Below are 16,298 nucleotides of genomic sequence, written 5' to 3'. Positions count from 1 at the left end.
CTAAAAAAATTTCAAAAAAAATACTCTACTGTTTTATTTTTTACGTTTTTAAGAAAATAATGATCAAAAGAATTTAGTATATAGTTTTTTTAAATATTGATATACATACATAAAACTATGTACTTAACTTAACCTAACTTATACCTTAACTTATTGTTAATGCGAAAACATTGAAAGGACAATTTGCGCACAGTTTTGCGCACAAATATAGTCAAATTTATTTGACTATATTTCAGAAACTGTAAAAACTGTGGTATTGAAATTTCACACAAGCGACAATATTAGTAAGGCCAATGTGTTTGATAAAATTCTTTGAATGGCATATTTATTCGCATATAGGATAACAAATTCGTACGCGTATCACGGTTAACTCTATTTTTTCTCGTTTTTTAATTTTTTTAATTCCATTAAACGCGTCATATTTTTTATTGTTATTTTCTTTTTTTCAGTAAAAAAGATTTTAACATTTTAAAAAATATCACGATATTGTACATATGTACACATTTTTTCAAAAGCTCTCCATTTAAATTATTTGAATTTTCGCAAAAGGTTTTTGAATGTAAGCATATGTAAAATAGAACTGCATACATATGTTAAATATTTTTAAAAATAACGTGCTCTTGTTTTTAAAAACTTTATTAATTTAAAAAAGTTTTTACCACATTTTCTCGTGCTTTTCGGAGTAATTAAAATATAACATTCTCTGTTGATAATTTTGGCTATGTTGTTATAGAAACCTTTATATTTAAAGTTCTTTGTAATACTGAAAAACTAAAATAAAGTTTTCTCCAATTTATTTTTAATTGATCTAATTATGTAAAAAATATCGTTCAGAACCGAATTCTCTTGCTTTCAATAGTTTTTCTAAAAAAAAACTTTATTTTAGGTCTACAGGGAAATTGTATTTCCTTATTTTGTTATGCGATAATGGTTGTTATTAGAAAGTCTTATTTTCTGTATATTCAAATAACATTGTTCACCTTGTTATATAGGAACTCTAAAGATTTCCTTCGAAGAGTACACTCAGTTCGATGTTTTAAAAACGATAGCCGTGGAATCTAACAAAGAAATCCTGTCGGACACATGTTAGTCCGTTATTTGAGAGGTTACCATACAAATTGTAGGATCCAAGCCCTTTTATAACTGCATCTTAACTATTTTGCAAAAAAATTTTAATTTTGCAAAAAATAGGCAGTCATCCTCAGGGATGATACTGGTGCTTCCTCACACTATAGAATGAGTTCTCTGTGTTTCTTCTTGTAGTATTCATTGAATTTCTATACGCTAATAGAAATGCGTATAGAAATTAACCCCTGACTACCGCTGGTTTACCAAACCTCGACCCCCACGATACCAGGCCTGACGTAAAAAATTTCGGAAATGGAAAATATTTAATCGATTTATTAAACCACAAAGCCATAACCTAAATATTTACTCAACTTACATTTGTTCTCTTGCAGGTGAATGATTTTATTTTTTTGCTATAGGATGTGGAAGTCCTTTTTAGTGAGCCTCCTACTCAAACACTTTGATGTTGTTTTAGCATGATAAAAGTTCACATCGACGAACCGAGTCGCATACACCGAGTCTGGTATATTAGATTAGATTTTGGTAAGTCTAGAAAACCAAAAATAAAAGAGTAGTGTAAGAAAAGGTATAATTTTGAGTAAATCGCGTTTAAAATGGTTGTGCTGCACGCGGACGAAGTGTATGCGACTCTAAAAAACATGGTAATATTTTACCAAATTTCTTTGTGAAATTAACATATTTGTTTGACACAAATCAATTTTTAACATTTACCAAAAAAAATGTGATTTTCACCAAATTTTTTTGAAAAATTTACTAAATTAATTGTAAAATATATTTTTACTATTTTTCTTTCTTTGTATTTTTTACTAAATTTTTTTGTTCTTATAAGAAAATTTTAGGTAAAATTTGGTAAAATTAACAAAATTTGCAAATATTACCAAAAAATGACTGTAAAGCGTTTTTTACCAAATACTTGGTAAAAATTACAGTTATTTTTTTTGAGTATAGCTAGATTGGGGACGGCGGCGGCCAGCACTGCGACTATGTACTGGTCGGCGCTTCCGTCGCAGAACATTATAGATTGATCGTGCAGTTGCAGAACATTATAGATGAGGAAACTAGAAGAAAACGAAGCTGGCTTTGGTGTGCTGGGTGGACTTGCGCAATGACGAGGGCCTTGTGGCTTTGTGTTTATTAGGAGAGGCCAAGAGGCTGGGTATTCGGATGTTTTCCGGAGATGCCAAGACATCGGCGCGGTTGAGGGTGTTCATCACGTGCTAAGTGAGTGCTCCACTTTGATGCGGAGTGCTTCTTGGGAGAATATCGATTCAACGGATTAGAGGAGCTCTCTGGGTGAGCGGTGGAGGGGTGCCGATGGGCCTTCTCCCTAACTAACTAACACCCCCCTCCCTAACAAACTAACTAACAAAACGTGAGTGTATTAGTAATTACTTTTGTTATTTTTTTAATCGATAAAAAAAAATAAAGAAGTAAAAACGTTTCTGTACCTTGTAAATCTGAGCATTAAAACTTATTTTTGAAATAAGCATGATTTTATTCCAAACATAGTGCAAAAAGATACATACATATCATGTAAATTTGTATATGTATATGTTTTAATGATGTTTGTATATGGAATGTTATGATTTCAATAATACAATTATTGAAATCATAATAATTGTACTCGTATTTAATTAAAATTTTGTCAATATTTTGCAAATCAATAATAATGTAATTGTTTTAAATTTGATTATCCAAATATTTTTAAAGTAGATCAATAAAAAAACTTCAAAAATAAGGAATAACATTCAATAATTAACGTTCGTAATTGCGAACCATATGTTTAAATATTATGTTGATTCACTTTTTATTTCACCGTCCTTCTTTACCCTGTTTTCGAATAAAATGACGAAATATGTATTTAAAGTTAAGATATAAGTTTTTTTTTTGTTTTTGATTCTCGATTTTAATCTGATGAAATCTTTATAAATTTTTATGGCGCTTTTTTATTTTATTCGGTAGTTATTAATATACTCGTAGGTTCAGAGAAAATTATGAAACAGAAATTTTCTGCTTTACTGATTTCACATTTTTTATACCTTTTATGTTTATTAGTTATATTTTAAGAAAAATAGTAGAAAGTATTCTGAAATTGTAGTTGAGAAGAAGTACATAATAAAAGTATAACTTTGGCTTTCAATATTTTGAATTACTTTTGTAGAAGAAATCTGGTACCCACATTTTATTTCTTCAAATCTGATAAATTCAAATTTATATAATTGTAAATTATAACTTAAAATTGTATTCTATTAATTTTTTTGTACATAAAAGCCGCACTTTCATATGTTCTCCAAATTATTCAAATTTTCTACTCCAAAATTCCCCAAAGTTATTTTCATTTAAGTATATAGTGTATTTGAATTACATACTCAAATGAAAGTTCACCTAAAAATTTTATAATACTCGTATATGTGAAGAGGATTTCTCCAAAGATGGACTTGTTTGTTTATATTATCTATACAGGCTATATCTTTTTAAATTTCGAAATAAAAGGGCTTTAACAATCTTTTATTAATGATTTTTTTTTTAATTTTAGCCGTTATTGAGTCCCGGTAAAGTGAGCTGTGATTTGATAAAAGTACATATCGAATATGTTTCTGCCGTTAACATTAGAACTAACATTAAACCCCGACATTAAAATTTTTGTACTCAAGATTTTTTAACTCAGATTTTTGTTACTCAACAATTTTTAACTTGCAATATTGCTCCTTTGACACTTAGTCAAAAAGTAAAAACATCGAAAAAATTATATATTGTGTTTACTTATATATACAATTTGGTATACATACATGCATTCTTTTATATGCCAGTGAAAACCTTCTTCATCTAAAACTCTCAATTATATGTAAATACATATATATAATAAAATCATCGCAAAATTTTTGAATTTTTGGGCGAGTATCGTTTTAGATTAAAAACTGTTTAAGAGGCAAGGTATCAGATATAAATAAATATAGATTAATAATACATATATAATACATATATTAAAAAAATTTTTGAATTTGGTTTTTAATTCAAAATTAAAGCTATTGACAAATCAAAAAAAAAAAAATTTATGAAAACAAATTCACATTTTATCAAAACTTGAAATTTTACAGTTGCTGATATGTTTACATTTTTTTACTTTTTTTGCGAAAAAATTGCTTATACACTGGCTCATATTTTGTTTCTATTGCTGTTTTCTCAATTTACCTCAAAACAAATATTTGCTGACTTACACTGATCGACTTCTGAGCCCTCTATATGTATAGCTGTCGTATATTTAAACGTTGGTTCGTGCCAAAATAAAAATTGACTACCTTCAAATATCTTATGCATACATATATTGTAAAATTTGAACATTGCACGACTTATTACCTATGTATATTTTTAAATTGAAATATTAAATGCACATTTTATAAAAAGAGTTTTGTAAAATTACACAATTAAACTAAATTATACAAAAAAACACTAAATGTATAAAGAAGTTGATACATTTAAGCGATACATTTTGTGATTTTTATTAAATTAAAGGGCCAAATTTTTTTTATATAGCTACAATTATGTGGTGAAAAAGTTCTCAAAGTTTTTTGTTCTTCTTATAAATTTAACTACTGTATGTTTAAATCTTATAAAAATAGCACGTTGAAATTGGATAGGAATTAGTTTTACTTTAAACGTTCATTTATAAACACATTTTTTATTTATAGAGAAAATCAATTAGCAAGTTTAAAAAAAGCAGACCAGTTCGAGTTCTTTCTTTTTCCTTATATAGTCAATGGTTATGATGTTGGAAATTAAAAAGTAAACAAAGAGTGTATGTTGCGGGATTGTTATACATATATGTACGAAACATTTAAGTTAGTTGTTCAAAGTTTACACTGTAAATTTACAATATTACAATATTTATTAAAATAGAAAATTTAAAATGGTAAGTTAGTGTTGCCAATAAAATATGCAATCTTACAAAAACAATAATTTTGTCATTAATTAAAATACATAACATTATCCAATATGTAAAAGAAAAATTTATAAATATTTAACCTTTTGTCGCAATTTTTGCCAAATGAATTTTTGAAAAACTTCACTAAAATCTTACAAATAATTTGCGTTATGCTCCAAATTAACTAACGTTTTTAATATTTTTTGTTATTACTAAGTTAAATTTGAGAAATATCTAAATCGTTTAACTTTATTAACCTAATTATGATAACAATTACCCTAATTTTTAATATGATTATATGGTTCATGTATATTTGTATATAAAATTATAAGAAAAAGAATTATAACTTTAATCCTTAGTCAAATGACACTATTTTAAAATATCACTTCGGGTATATTGAACTAAAATAACTTACATGTTATATAATATGCATATATTGTTTTCATAACATTTTAAATAACGATAGTTAAAAATCTATGTTTTCTTTTAGAAAAAATCTTTGGTTTTAATATTTTCGAAGTAAACAATTTTAAATTTTTTGTAATTTACACGTTAACTGTTGATGAAGATTTGATATGAGTAGTAAAATGATGAACTTTTTATTGCCAGTTTTTCCAAATGCACATATTTAAAAGCTATATTTGAAAGCTTACATCAATTTTCAGCATTTTATTTGATTTTCATATATCTTATTATACTGCTACATTGGTATATAACACAAAATTTAATTTAGGTTGGCATGCAGGACTCAGCCATCTCATTCAAGTCTTACAAAAATCAAATTTGCTAACGAGTATGTTTTAAAAATAAAGTCAAATATTATAAGAAAATCCAAATTTTTTTTATTCAATTATTCGCTAGTGAACCGATTGAAAATTGAATACACAAGAGGGTTGCACACATGTATGTATGTAAATAGCTTTTTCAATAAAACAAGCAAATACATGAATTTTCTAGAGTTTCTGTTAAACTATTATGAAAATTTTTATTACTCAAATGTCCGTACTAAGAAATTAGATACTGTATTTTCAGATCGATCTGCAAGGTTTTCTAGATTATGCTATTAAATTGTATAAGATTACTTTCTTGATCTTAATTTTGCTAAAATCAATACAAATTAAACAACTGGAAATAATATTATAGGAGTTAAATATAGGCACTGAAAAAAAAATTAATTATTAGTGAGTAATAAAAAATATAAGTAGATCTTAATTGCCCAAGTGTGCTCAATCAACTTGGAGCAAAATTTGTACTTGGGGGAGACTTTAATTTTAGGAACATTGCCAATGTTAGTTTCTATGAAACACAAAAGCCTTCTCAAGACGATTTACTAGTTATGTCCTTGTAAACATTTTTCGTCTTCGTCATAATAACCTACTTATATTAGTCGTCAGGTTCTGAAAAGATTTTTTTTATCATAATACTGAATATAACTTAATATACAATACTTATAAATATAGTATACAAGCTATTTTCATATATTCATAATATTCATACTATTCGATATTAAAAACTAAGAAAAATAAACAATAAATATTAATAACCTTAAATAATTAACATAAAAGAAAAAAAAACTACGTCAGGCTAGTCACCTACCTAGTTAAAACTCTATGAAACTAGGGTATGACTATTTATGATATTATGCACTAGCCCTATGTTCCTCCTAGAAGTGAAGAAGGAAAAAAAAAGTAGCACTTAATAAAATTAAAAAATCGCGATAATTTTTTGAGTTTATAAATTTTATTAAAGCCTTTACAAATGTTTTTTTTCCCCTATCCCCTGTGCAATAAAAGATTTTTTAAAAACGAATGATTTAGAATCATAAGAAAGTTGCAAAAATTCTGTAAAATATTTCAAACTTTCAAAAAAATTTCCTACGAAATTATCGGGTTAGAGAAAACTTAAATCGTCAAAATGTGACACCTGACCAAATTTTCTCAATAAAAATTTTAATTATTTTTAGGGCCTTAGATGATGGTATATGTTATGTCACTGTTTGGAGATTATTTTAGAAGATTTCCGAATATCAACTTATAAAATTTAATTTAATTTAATATAAAAGAAGTCAACATCTTGAATCAGAAACTCAGAAGTTTATCGAATTATAACATATGTAATAGTTTTTAAACTGTTTATACTTTTGAATTTTTCTAGTGTTCTTCCTTAGAATATTTTTATCTTCAACCTACATATATTATATAATTACAAGACTCAAAAGCTAATCATTGACATTTCCCAAATCCTAAAAATTGTTTGCTTACTGCTGTATCTCATATTGCATTAAAGTAATTGTAGACACGATAAGTTTTAAGTATCCTAAATCTGCTGCCACACTTTCATTCAAAATGTTTTAAGAAGTTAATTCTCATGCCTTATTTTTACATCGTAATCAACTGTTATATATTATATATTATATAAATTAAGAGTTGATGAATCATAGATATTAAAAATTAAATTAAATATGAAAGTTTGTATGAAATTTTTATTGTAAATTCTGGAATAATTTTTGTGTACGTGATAATTTTAATTGAAAATTTTTATAAATTTATTATCAGAACACTTTAAATGTGTCAATTGTTAATTGTGTACATCTTAAGAGTTTAAAAATTAAATTATTTATTATTTCATATTCAATCAAAATTCTATTAAAATCGAATTTTAAATCGCCTGACTTTAAAAATAAGTACTTAAGATATAGCTAATTCATGTTTACTAAAAATAATTAGTTAGATAATTTGATTTTTTTTAAGCAAAATTTCGTTATCGGACATCTAAGACACGCATTTGCTTTATATGTTTGAAAATATATACATTGTTAAAATAATATAGGGTACTTTAAAATATTGTAGCTTTTGTAATTTTTTCTATTTAACATGGGTCATTTTTTTATCACTATATAGACAAGATGTGATAAAATATTTAGTAAAACATCTTTAATTAGAAAATTGCTGGTTAACCTAGTCTTTTGATAAAAATTTTTCTTGTGCCAAAAATTAAATTTCTGAATTTGTTAAAAGAATGGATATATTATTTAGTTTGACAAAGTTAGGTTTATTATGGTAAAGTTTAGAATAACCATAATATTTTAGACTTCCATTTTCTAAGCTAAACTTATCAAGCTTAATGTAAATTACGTAAAAGAGCCGACGATTAAATTCCTGGTTTATGAACTCATTTCTCATAAACTTAAACCTAATAAGCCGTCAAACTAATTATGTATACATAATGTAGCTCTAGTTGTAAATAATAAAACGCGATATTAGCTATTGAGAATATGGTAATATTCTTGTAATAGATAATATCGTAGATTACTGTATAGATATTACTGTATACAAGAATATTGTAGATTACTGTATAGATTACTGAAGAAAGATATTTATTGCAGTCCGACCACATCCCCCTTATACTATACCACTCCCAAGTAAATATCCGGAAACAGGACAGCAACATAGAATATGTATGGCCATCTCCTCATCCTCCCAGCAAAATCTAAACGAAAGAGAATCCAAATGCAAATAATAATGTTTATTATTACTATTTCACTGGACAAAGCGCAATTAAGAACCCAAAAATAGCACGAAACTGATTTCAATCCATCCGCAACAGCTCTAAAGAAAACTTCCTTAAGCAGGGTGAAGCAACAATTTCGCATGTTGTTGAATCTGTGATGTTGAATACGTTTAGGAGGAATTCTGAAGTTAATTTCATAAGAAAAATTATGTTAGTAAAAGTGTATTTAGATTGCGCATTAATTAAGGCATAAGAGTATAATTATGAATGATTACTGTTCCACTGTTGCTTTTTGTGGAAATTCCGTGAAACTTCTTGTATAGGAAAGATAAATAAGTGTAATAAGTACCTCGACTTCAAAATTGAAAAAATACAGCATTAGTACAGAATTTATAGGTTATTACACGTGCTGAATTTAGCTTATATACAGTTCACTGTAATATCGAAATCGCGGATTACATATCGAACAAAAATAGTTAATAAATATAACATTAATATTCAATAAAATATAGATTTCCATATAATTTTTAAAATTTGTTGTTAAATTTTTAAATTTATGAAATTTGTTGTGAAAAAATATTTAATAAATTTAAAAAAAAACTTTCTTTGAAATTACGTTTCACTTGAAAGGGGTAAACAAACAGACAGTTACACGAATTAGTCTTAAATATGGTTATAGATTTTCTTCGTATAATACTTACTGTTTTAAATAAAGTACAGTGAAACTTCCATAAATCGAAACTTTAAAACTCGAAGAAATGTTCCCTTGAAGATTGACACACTTTTGTTCGAAAAAATTATGTCGATTTCCTTAGCTCAAAATAAAATTCAGTTCACACAAAAGTAAGAATTTGCTTAACTCGATTTAGTTGTTCAAAAAAGTCTTTAATTCAAACAAAAACTGTGAGGGAGACATTCAGCGAAACATGAAACAAATAAAGTTGGGTCAAACTAATAGTTTTTATTGTAGCACTTTTCCCTTCAACAAGTGAAAATATTACTTTTAAATACAGTCTATGTACACCTACCGCACTATTTAAATTATTTTCATTCATACACGAAACTAGGATTGCATATATTTAGGATGAACGATTTATGCAGTCTTTGAAATAAAGCAAAAATTAATTTAAAGAGGGGTTAACATAATGCTCGATTTAAAGGGTTAATTGTGTGAGTTATGAAAAATAATTATATATTTCAATGTTATACCGTTAGCTTTTTGCGTTTATAGAAATTTGTAGATGCTTACGGTTTCGGAAATATGTGGCGTCAAAAATTCAAATTTTACAAACTCCAAGAGGCTATATAACTTAAGAGAGGGTGGATTAATAAAAAAATTTTCTTCTAACGAAATAAACTATTTATCAGTGTCTAAAAGCTGCTGAAAAATTTGGAAAAAACGGATTTTAGATAACGGTAAATTTGAACGGCAATTTTGTTTTTTCAAAGGTTAGCTATAGTATGCCCCGATAGGAGAAGCAAGCCATTGCCTTTCTGCGTTTGCTAAATTTGAAAAATGCTTATGGTTTTACTGCAACAAATGGTTAAGAAATGGCATTTTTAGGGTTTTAGGGGGGTATAACTTCTAGAGGGGGAGGAGATAGGTAAAAATTTTGTTCCACGGAAATAAGTTTTTAGTAAAGATCTATATACATATTAAATTTCAGCTTTCTATCTTCAAGAGTGTAGAAGTTTTATAAACATGTCCACGGACGGACTAACAAGCAGTTTTTTTCAAAAATTTTTTGGAAAAGTGCTAAAATCGCATAAAAATAATAAAGAACAGGAAAACAAAATTTTTTTTTGGGAAAATAAATTGTCAGCAAAGCTACGCTGCGGTAGAAAAAGCTCAACACTATTTTTTTGTTTTTAAAGAGCTTAAAAATAGTTTGCAATTTTGTTACAATAAGTGGCTAAAAAATGGCACTTTAAATTTTAAGGGGCTATAACTTTTACAGGAAAGGGAGATAGGTAAAAATTTTCTGCTGTGGAAATAAGTTTCTAGTAAAAATGAATTTATATTAAAATTTCAGTTCTCTTGCAAACAGACACACAGGCAGACGAACGGACAAAGTGAAACTAATAAGTACCTTTTTTGAAATTTTTTTTGGAAAAGTGCTAAAAAATTAATGATGTGAATGAAATATGAATTTAACCATTGGTTCGTCGCTCTCGCTAAAGAATTTTTCAAAAGCATTATCAGGTGTCAGACAAGGTAGCACACGCTATAATTATTTGAAAAGAAAAATTCTCGCAAGTGAATATTCTATTATATATAATGTACATACATATAACATAATATGATCTAGGTGGCAAGACATGATGAACATTCGCGCCAAATTTTCAAAAAAAAATTAAATTGACTGTCAAATGTGTCAACTGTGTTATGAATTTGTATACAAATAAGATGACCACTGCAATGTTCTTTATCCTCTATCCTCTCTACATAAGATTCCAAGAATTTATTTTTTTTTTCGGAAGTTCAAAGTATGTGTTTTACATGATAAAAACCATTTAACTTTTAAAAAACAGAAAATTATTTATAGTAAATTTAAAATACATACAGAAATTCCCCCCTGAGGTGTTTATTAAAGCTTATAATGCGCTTGAAAGAATTCATTATAGATAATCAAAATCAAAATGCGATAAGCAACGGGAATTCATCCTTTAATTCTCTAATTTTTAATTCCTTTTATCAAATGATTATTTTTCAAAAAAATAAATTAAAATAACGATATTTTATTTTTTTTTTTCAGAAAAAATTATCAGAAATATTTTGTGCTTTATCTTAACTTGTAAAATTTGGTCAAAAATGGTTTTTGTTAAAAGAAAGCAAAAAAGTAATTTTATAAGTAAGGGGCTCAGACGCAAAGTGACCTAACCCCCACCCCCAAAATTTTTGCTTTTGTTAGAAGTGTATATAAAATTAGGTTTCAAATTTAGTTTTATCGAAAAAAACTCAAATATTTCCTATATTCAGTTATTTAATTTTTTTGAATTAGGCGACGTTTTGGCACTTCCTTTTGACTCCGTCTGTGGACATGTTTACCAAACTTCTACACCCTTGAAGATAGAAAGCTGAGATTTCATATGTATATAGATCTTTACTAGAAATTTATTTCCGTATTTCCGTATACAAAAATTTTAAATTGAAATTTCATTAACACGGAACATTGTGTCACATTTTAGAGAACTTTTCCAAAAAAATATTGAAAAAATGCTTTATATAATAATGCGTCCATTCGTGTTTCTGTTTACAAAAACTCTGCAATCTTTAAGATAGAAAGCTGAACTTTTATTTATAAATATTAAAAACTTATAACCGTAGACAAAAATTTTTACGCATCTCCTCCCTCCCCTCCCCCTTTTTTAAAAGTTATAACCAAACAAATTTCTAAAGATACTGTTTTTTGGCTATTTATTATGATGAAACCGAAAACATTTTCAATTTCTGCAAATGCAAAAAGGCTGCAAAAGGCTCATTCTACCATGGAGTAGCGTAATTGATACCGAAATCGCTTTACCATTAAAATTAACCATTATCTAAAACCAGTAATTTATTTGCAAAGCAGTATTTTCACTTGTTGAAGGAAAATTTGGTACTATTGAATAAAACTTTTTTTATTTCTTTATGCTTTGGACTTAAAATCAAGATTTTTTATATTTCACTTGGAATCCTTATAAATTAACAAATTAACGAAAGTTATATATGCTAATCATTAATTAGATTGTAGCAGTATTTTATTGAAAACTATGTGGTTGTTATGTAAAAATCAGGAAGTATTTGAACGAAACAAAAAAACAATTAATCGGAACTTTCATCTAATGCAGTTTCACATATGAAAACATTACTGATAAGTTGTTGTGTACATAGACGTTGTTTGTACTGCACGTGCTATGTTAAACTATTGTGTTATTTGAATGATTGTGTATTGAAAGGTCTGCATATTGATTATACAGAGACTATCATCATATAAGAGTTCAAATTTTATTTTCCTTTGATTAGTCTGAATAATTTTTAATGTGAGCAGTTTAACCATATACATAATAAAGTAAAATTATACTAGTAATATTTAAACTTTCTTCTTAATTTGAGTTGATAGTTCATATTATTTTAAAGCTTTACCTCTATTTAAGAAAAAGAGGTAAAACATTCATTAAAAAAACGAATATCTAAAGTGGTCATAAGGTCGAATATCATATTTCTACATTGTAAATAATATAGTTGATAACTCGTAATATTTTTGTTCAAAGTAGAAACAATTATTTTTATATAACATAAACATATTTTAATATTTCTCATAGTAAAACGTGCTAAAATTATTTCAATTATATGGATAAAATAAAACTAAAAACGATATAATATACTAGCAATTTATATAATACTATAATTATGATACGTGAATGTTGAGTGTATAAATTGCTCTTTTGTCATCCCCTATTTGTTTTTCAAAATTAAATGTAGTCGAATCAAAAAAATATTTTGATGAACACAAGTTTATTGGTATTAAAATAAAACACATTACCAAACAAGAAAGAATTTATTTGTAATGGTCTATAAATATTTCTCAAATCCACGAAAAATATTTTGAATTTGACTCAAAACGAAAAAAGGTAGAGTTGATCAAAAACCGGCACTTATGCCTATATCTCAGACTATTATTTTTAGCACTTTTCCAAAAATTTTTTGAAAAAAGTGCTTATTAGTTTCACTCTGTCCGTCCGTGCGTCCGTGGACATTTTTTTGTTTACAAAACTTCTACGCCCTTAAACATAGAAAGCTGAAAATATATACATAGGTCTTTACAAGAAACTTATTTCCGTAGAACAAAATTTTTACCTATCTCATCCCCTCTAAAAGTTATACCCCCCCAAAACCCTAAAAATGGCTTTTTTTATTTTTTGCAATAAAACCATAAGCATAACTATAGTGGCATACTATATTTAAACTTTAAAAAAACAAAATGGCCGTTCAAATTTACCTTTATCTAAAATCCATTTTTTCCAAATTTTTGATGTCGTTTTTATTCTAGACCCCAGCTTGTAGGAGACTAAAATTAGCAGCATTTAGATAGTAATAAATAAATTATTTCGTTAGAAGAAATTTTTTTCCATCTCCACCCCCTACCAAGTTATCGCCTCTTGAAATTTGTAAAATTTGAATTTTTGAAGTTTTATATTTTCGAAACCGCAAGCCTTTTCAAATTTCCATAAACGCAGAAAGCTAACGGCAAATTCCGTAACATTAAAAAATATAATTATTTTTCTTAATTCACGCAATTTACACTTAAAATCGAGCTTTATGTTAAGCCCCCTTTAATAAATTTTTGCTTCATTTCAAAGACTGTATAAATCGTTCATCCTGAATATATGCAATCCTAGAAATAGTTTCGTGTATGAATGAAAATATTTTCAATAATTTGGTAGATATACATATATAGACTGTGCAGTATTTTCACTAATTTGTTGAAGGTAAAAGTGCTACAATACAAACCATTGGTTTGACCTAATTTTATTTTAGTGTTACAAACGGTTATGCAAATTTAGCTTTACCCTTCTAACCTAAATAAAGGGAAAAATGGTGTTACATACTTAATAGCTTCTAAAATTGCAGAAGATTATGCAGAACAAAGTCCTAAGAAGGGCATGAAAACTATTTAAATTGACAATTGAAGCGGTAAGTGGACAAAGGGGTTAACTTACATTTGCATCCTGACACTTTTTTTCATTAACAAATTGTGAAAATATTAATTTAATTCAATGATGTTCTATCCGAGTAGCTCAATTTTCGCCAAAATGCTGGTTAACCTTTTTGTCCACTTACCCCTTCACTTATGCAATGGGAAAACCTAACAAAATTGACGGCAACTTAATGCGAATGATGCAAGATATGCTACTTAGAATTGACGAAATCTTCTTCCATTTCCAAATCAGGAATTTATTTTTGATTTGCTCTCTGAGCTTGATGGCTTGATGGCTTGATAAATATTTATGGCATTAAAATAGACTATTTATCTCCTAGAAGATTTATAAATTAATATTGCAAAGAAAAAATTATTAAAAAAAATATTTATTAAAACAAAACACAAAATGTTTTCTATGGAATTTTTCATTTCATAAAACAAATTGGTGTAAAATATTTCATAATATAAAAACATTCGAACATGATTTTATTTTTTAAATTGGATGATACTTGCAATATTTTTATGTTCTTCAAATGAAAAGTCATTAAGAAGAAATTAAAAATTTGAGATAATATTATTAATAAATCGTAACAGGTTGTGCCAAAACTAAATAATAAATGATAAATAATATTTCTTTATTTATAATTCCATGAGTAGCAAAATCTTTGAAGCAATCTGTAGTTTATTAAAAATAATTAAATATTATGTTAAAAATAGATTAATGAGAAATTGATTATAAAAATCGTTTCTCTATTTCCTGCGATAAATCATCCCTTTCAATTTCGATTTTAGATGTTGTTACGTGTGTGGCAAAACATTGAATGAGTAAATATCTATTTCTAGAAAAGTGGACGTTCATCATTTTGGCACAGTGTTTTTTTCAAAGTTTTAAGAATCGTTAGCCTGGAACATTTAAAATAACGTTTTTGTATTTGAGGGAGACTTCGATGATCTTGGTATAATATTCTTTAAGAAAAGAAAATAATTTGGTGTCCTTAACTTAAAACTTACAAAAACGCACATTCATTGCTTTGACATACACGTAACGATGTATGTATTTTAGATGTTGCTTTCGCAGTTGATAATATTATAAGTTCTTATTAAAAATTAGTCGCGTATTTAAGCACTTTCAAAGAAAAAACTGTATCACTCACTTTATACCGACAGCATTTTGAAGAAGGTGGATACTAAACAAGGACAATACAATATGTTATGTACTGACACTAATTTTTGAATACCGAGTTAATTTGGTACCGAAATTAACTGGCAAACTTTTCAGGAACTTTCTTAAAATTGGAAAGAAGTATTTAAAAGGAATTTTAATAATCTTCTGTAATACTTTTACTAAAAGTTACTGAATAATGATATGGATTTTTTTTCCCCATAAAATTATAAATACACATCTATTTTTGGCAGTTCACCAAAAATGAATTTTAGGTTCAGTAAGTGGTAAATTCGTGATGACATTAATGGTCAATTATAACTACAATTTTACAACTATATAAAAACTATCCTTTGAATCGTAATTTACACTATAATATAAATATGTATATGTATACTGTGTAATATAATATGTGCAATATAATATGTATATACAGGGTGTTTCGTATAATCGCAAATAATTTCAGGAATGATTCCTTGATAAATTTCCAGTTAAAAAATTTAGGGGATTTTACTCGTTTTCGAGCTCATTGCAGCGCATCGAAAAAAAAACAAAAAAAAAGTAATACCAAAAATTTTCAAGAAATTTCAAGTTTGTAAAAAAAAATTTAAAAAAAAAAAACAAAAATTGTTATTTTGACTCTTTATACATATATATATATAGTGCAGTAATTTTAATTTCCTAATATCTCAAAATAAGTAAAAATATATCTCAAATACTTCTGCTATAAATTATTATAATGTTTGGCATGACGTTACTAGTGAGAATAGAATGTTATCATTCCTGAACGTTATATCAGATGATAATATTCAGGTATGTATATTATTGTCAAAAAAATTTATTATTGATAATACTTAACTAATTATATACAGAGATAACGCACTAAATATACCTCCTCGCAAATAAAAATCAATAAAAGTAAAACATAGGA

Source organism: Condylostylus longicornis, unplaced genomic scaffold (genome assembly GCF_029603195.1).
Source record: "Condylostylus longicornis isolate FDR11 unplaced genomic scaffold, ASM2960319v2 ptg000048l, whole genome shotgun sequence".
NCBI lineage: Eukaryota > Metazoa > Arthropoda > Insecta > Diptera > Dolichopodidae > Condylostylus > Condylostylus longicornis.
This window is presented reverse-complemented; position numbering follows the sequence as displayed.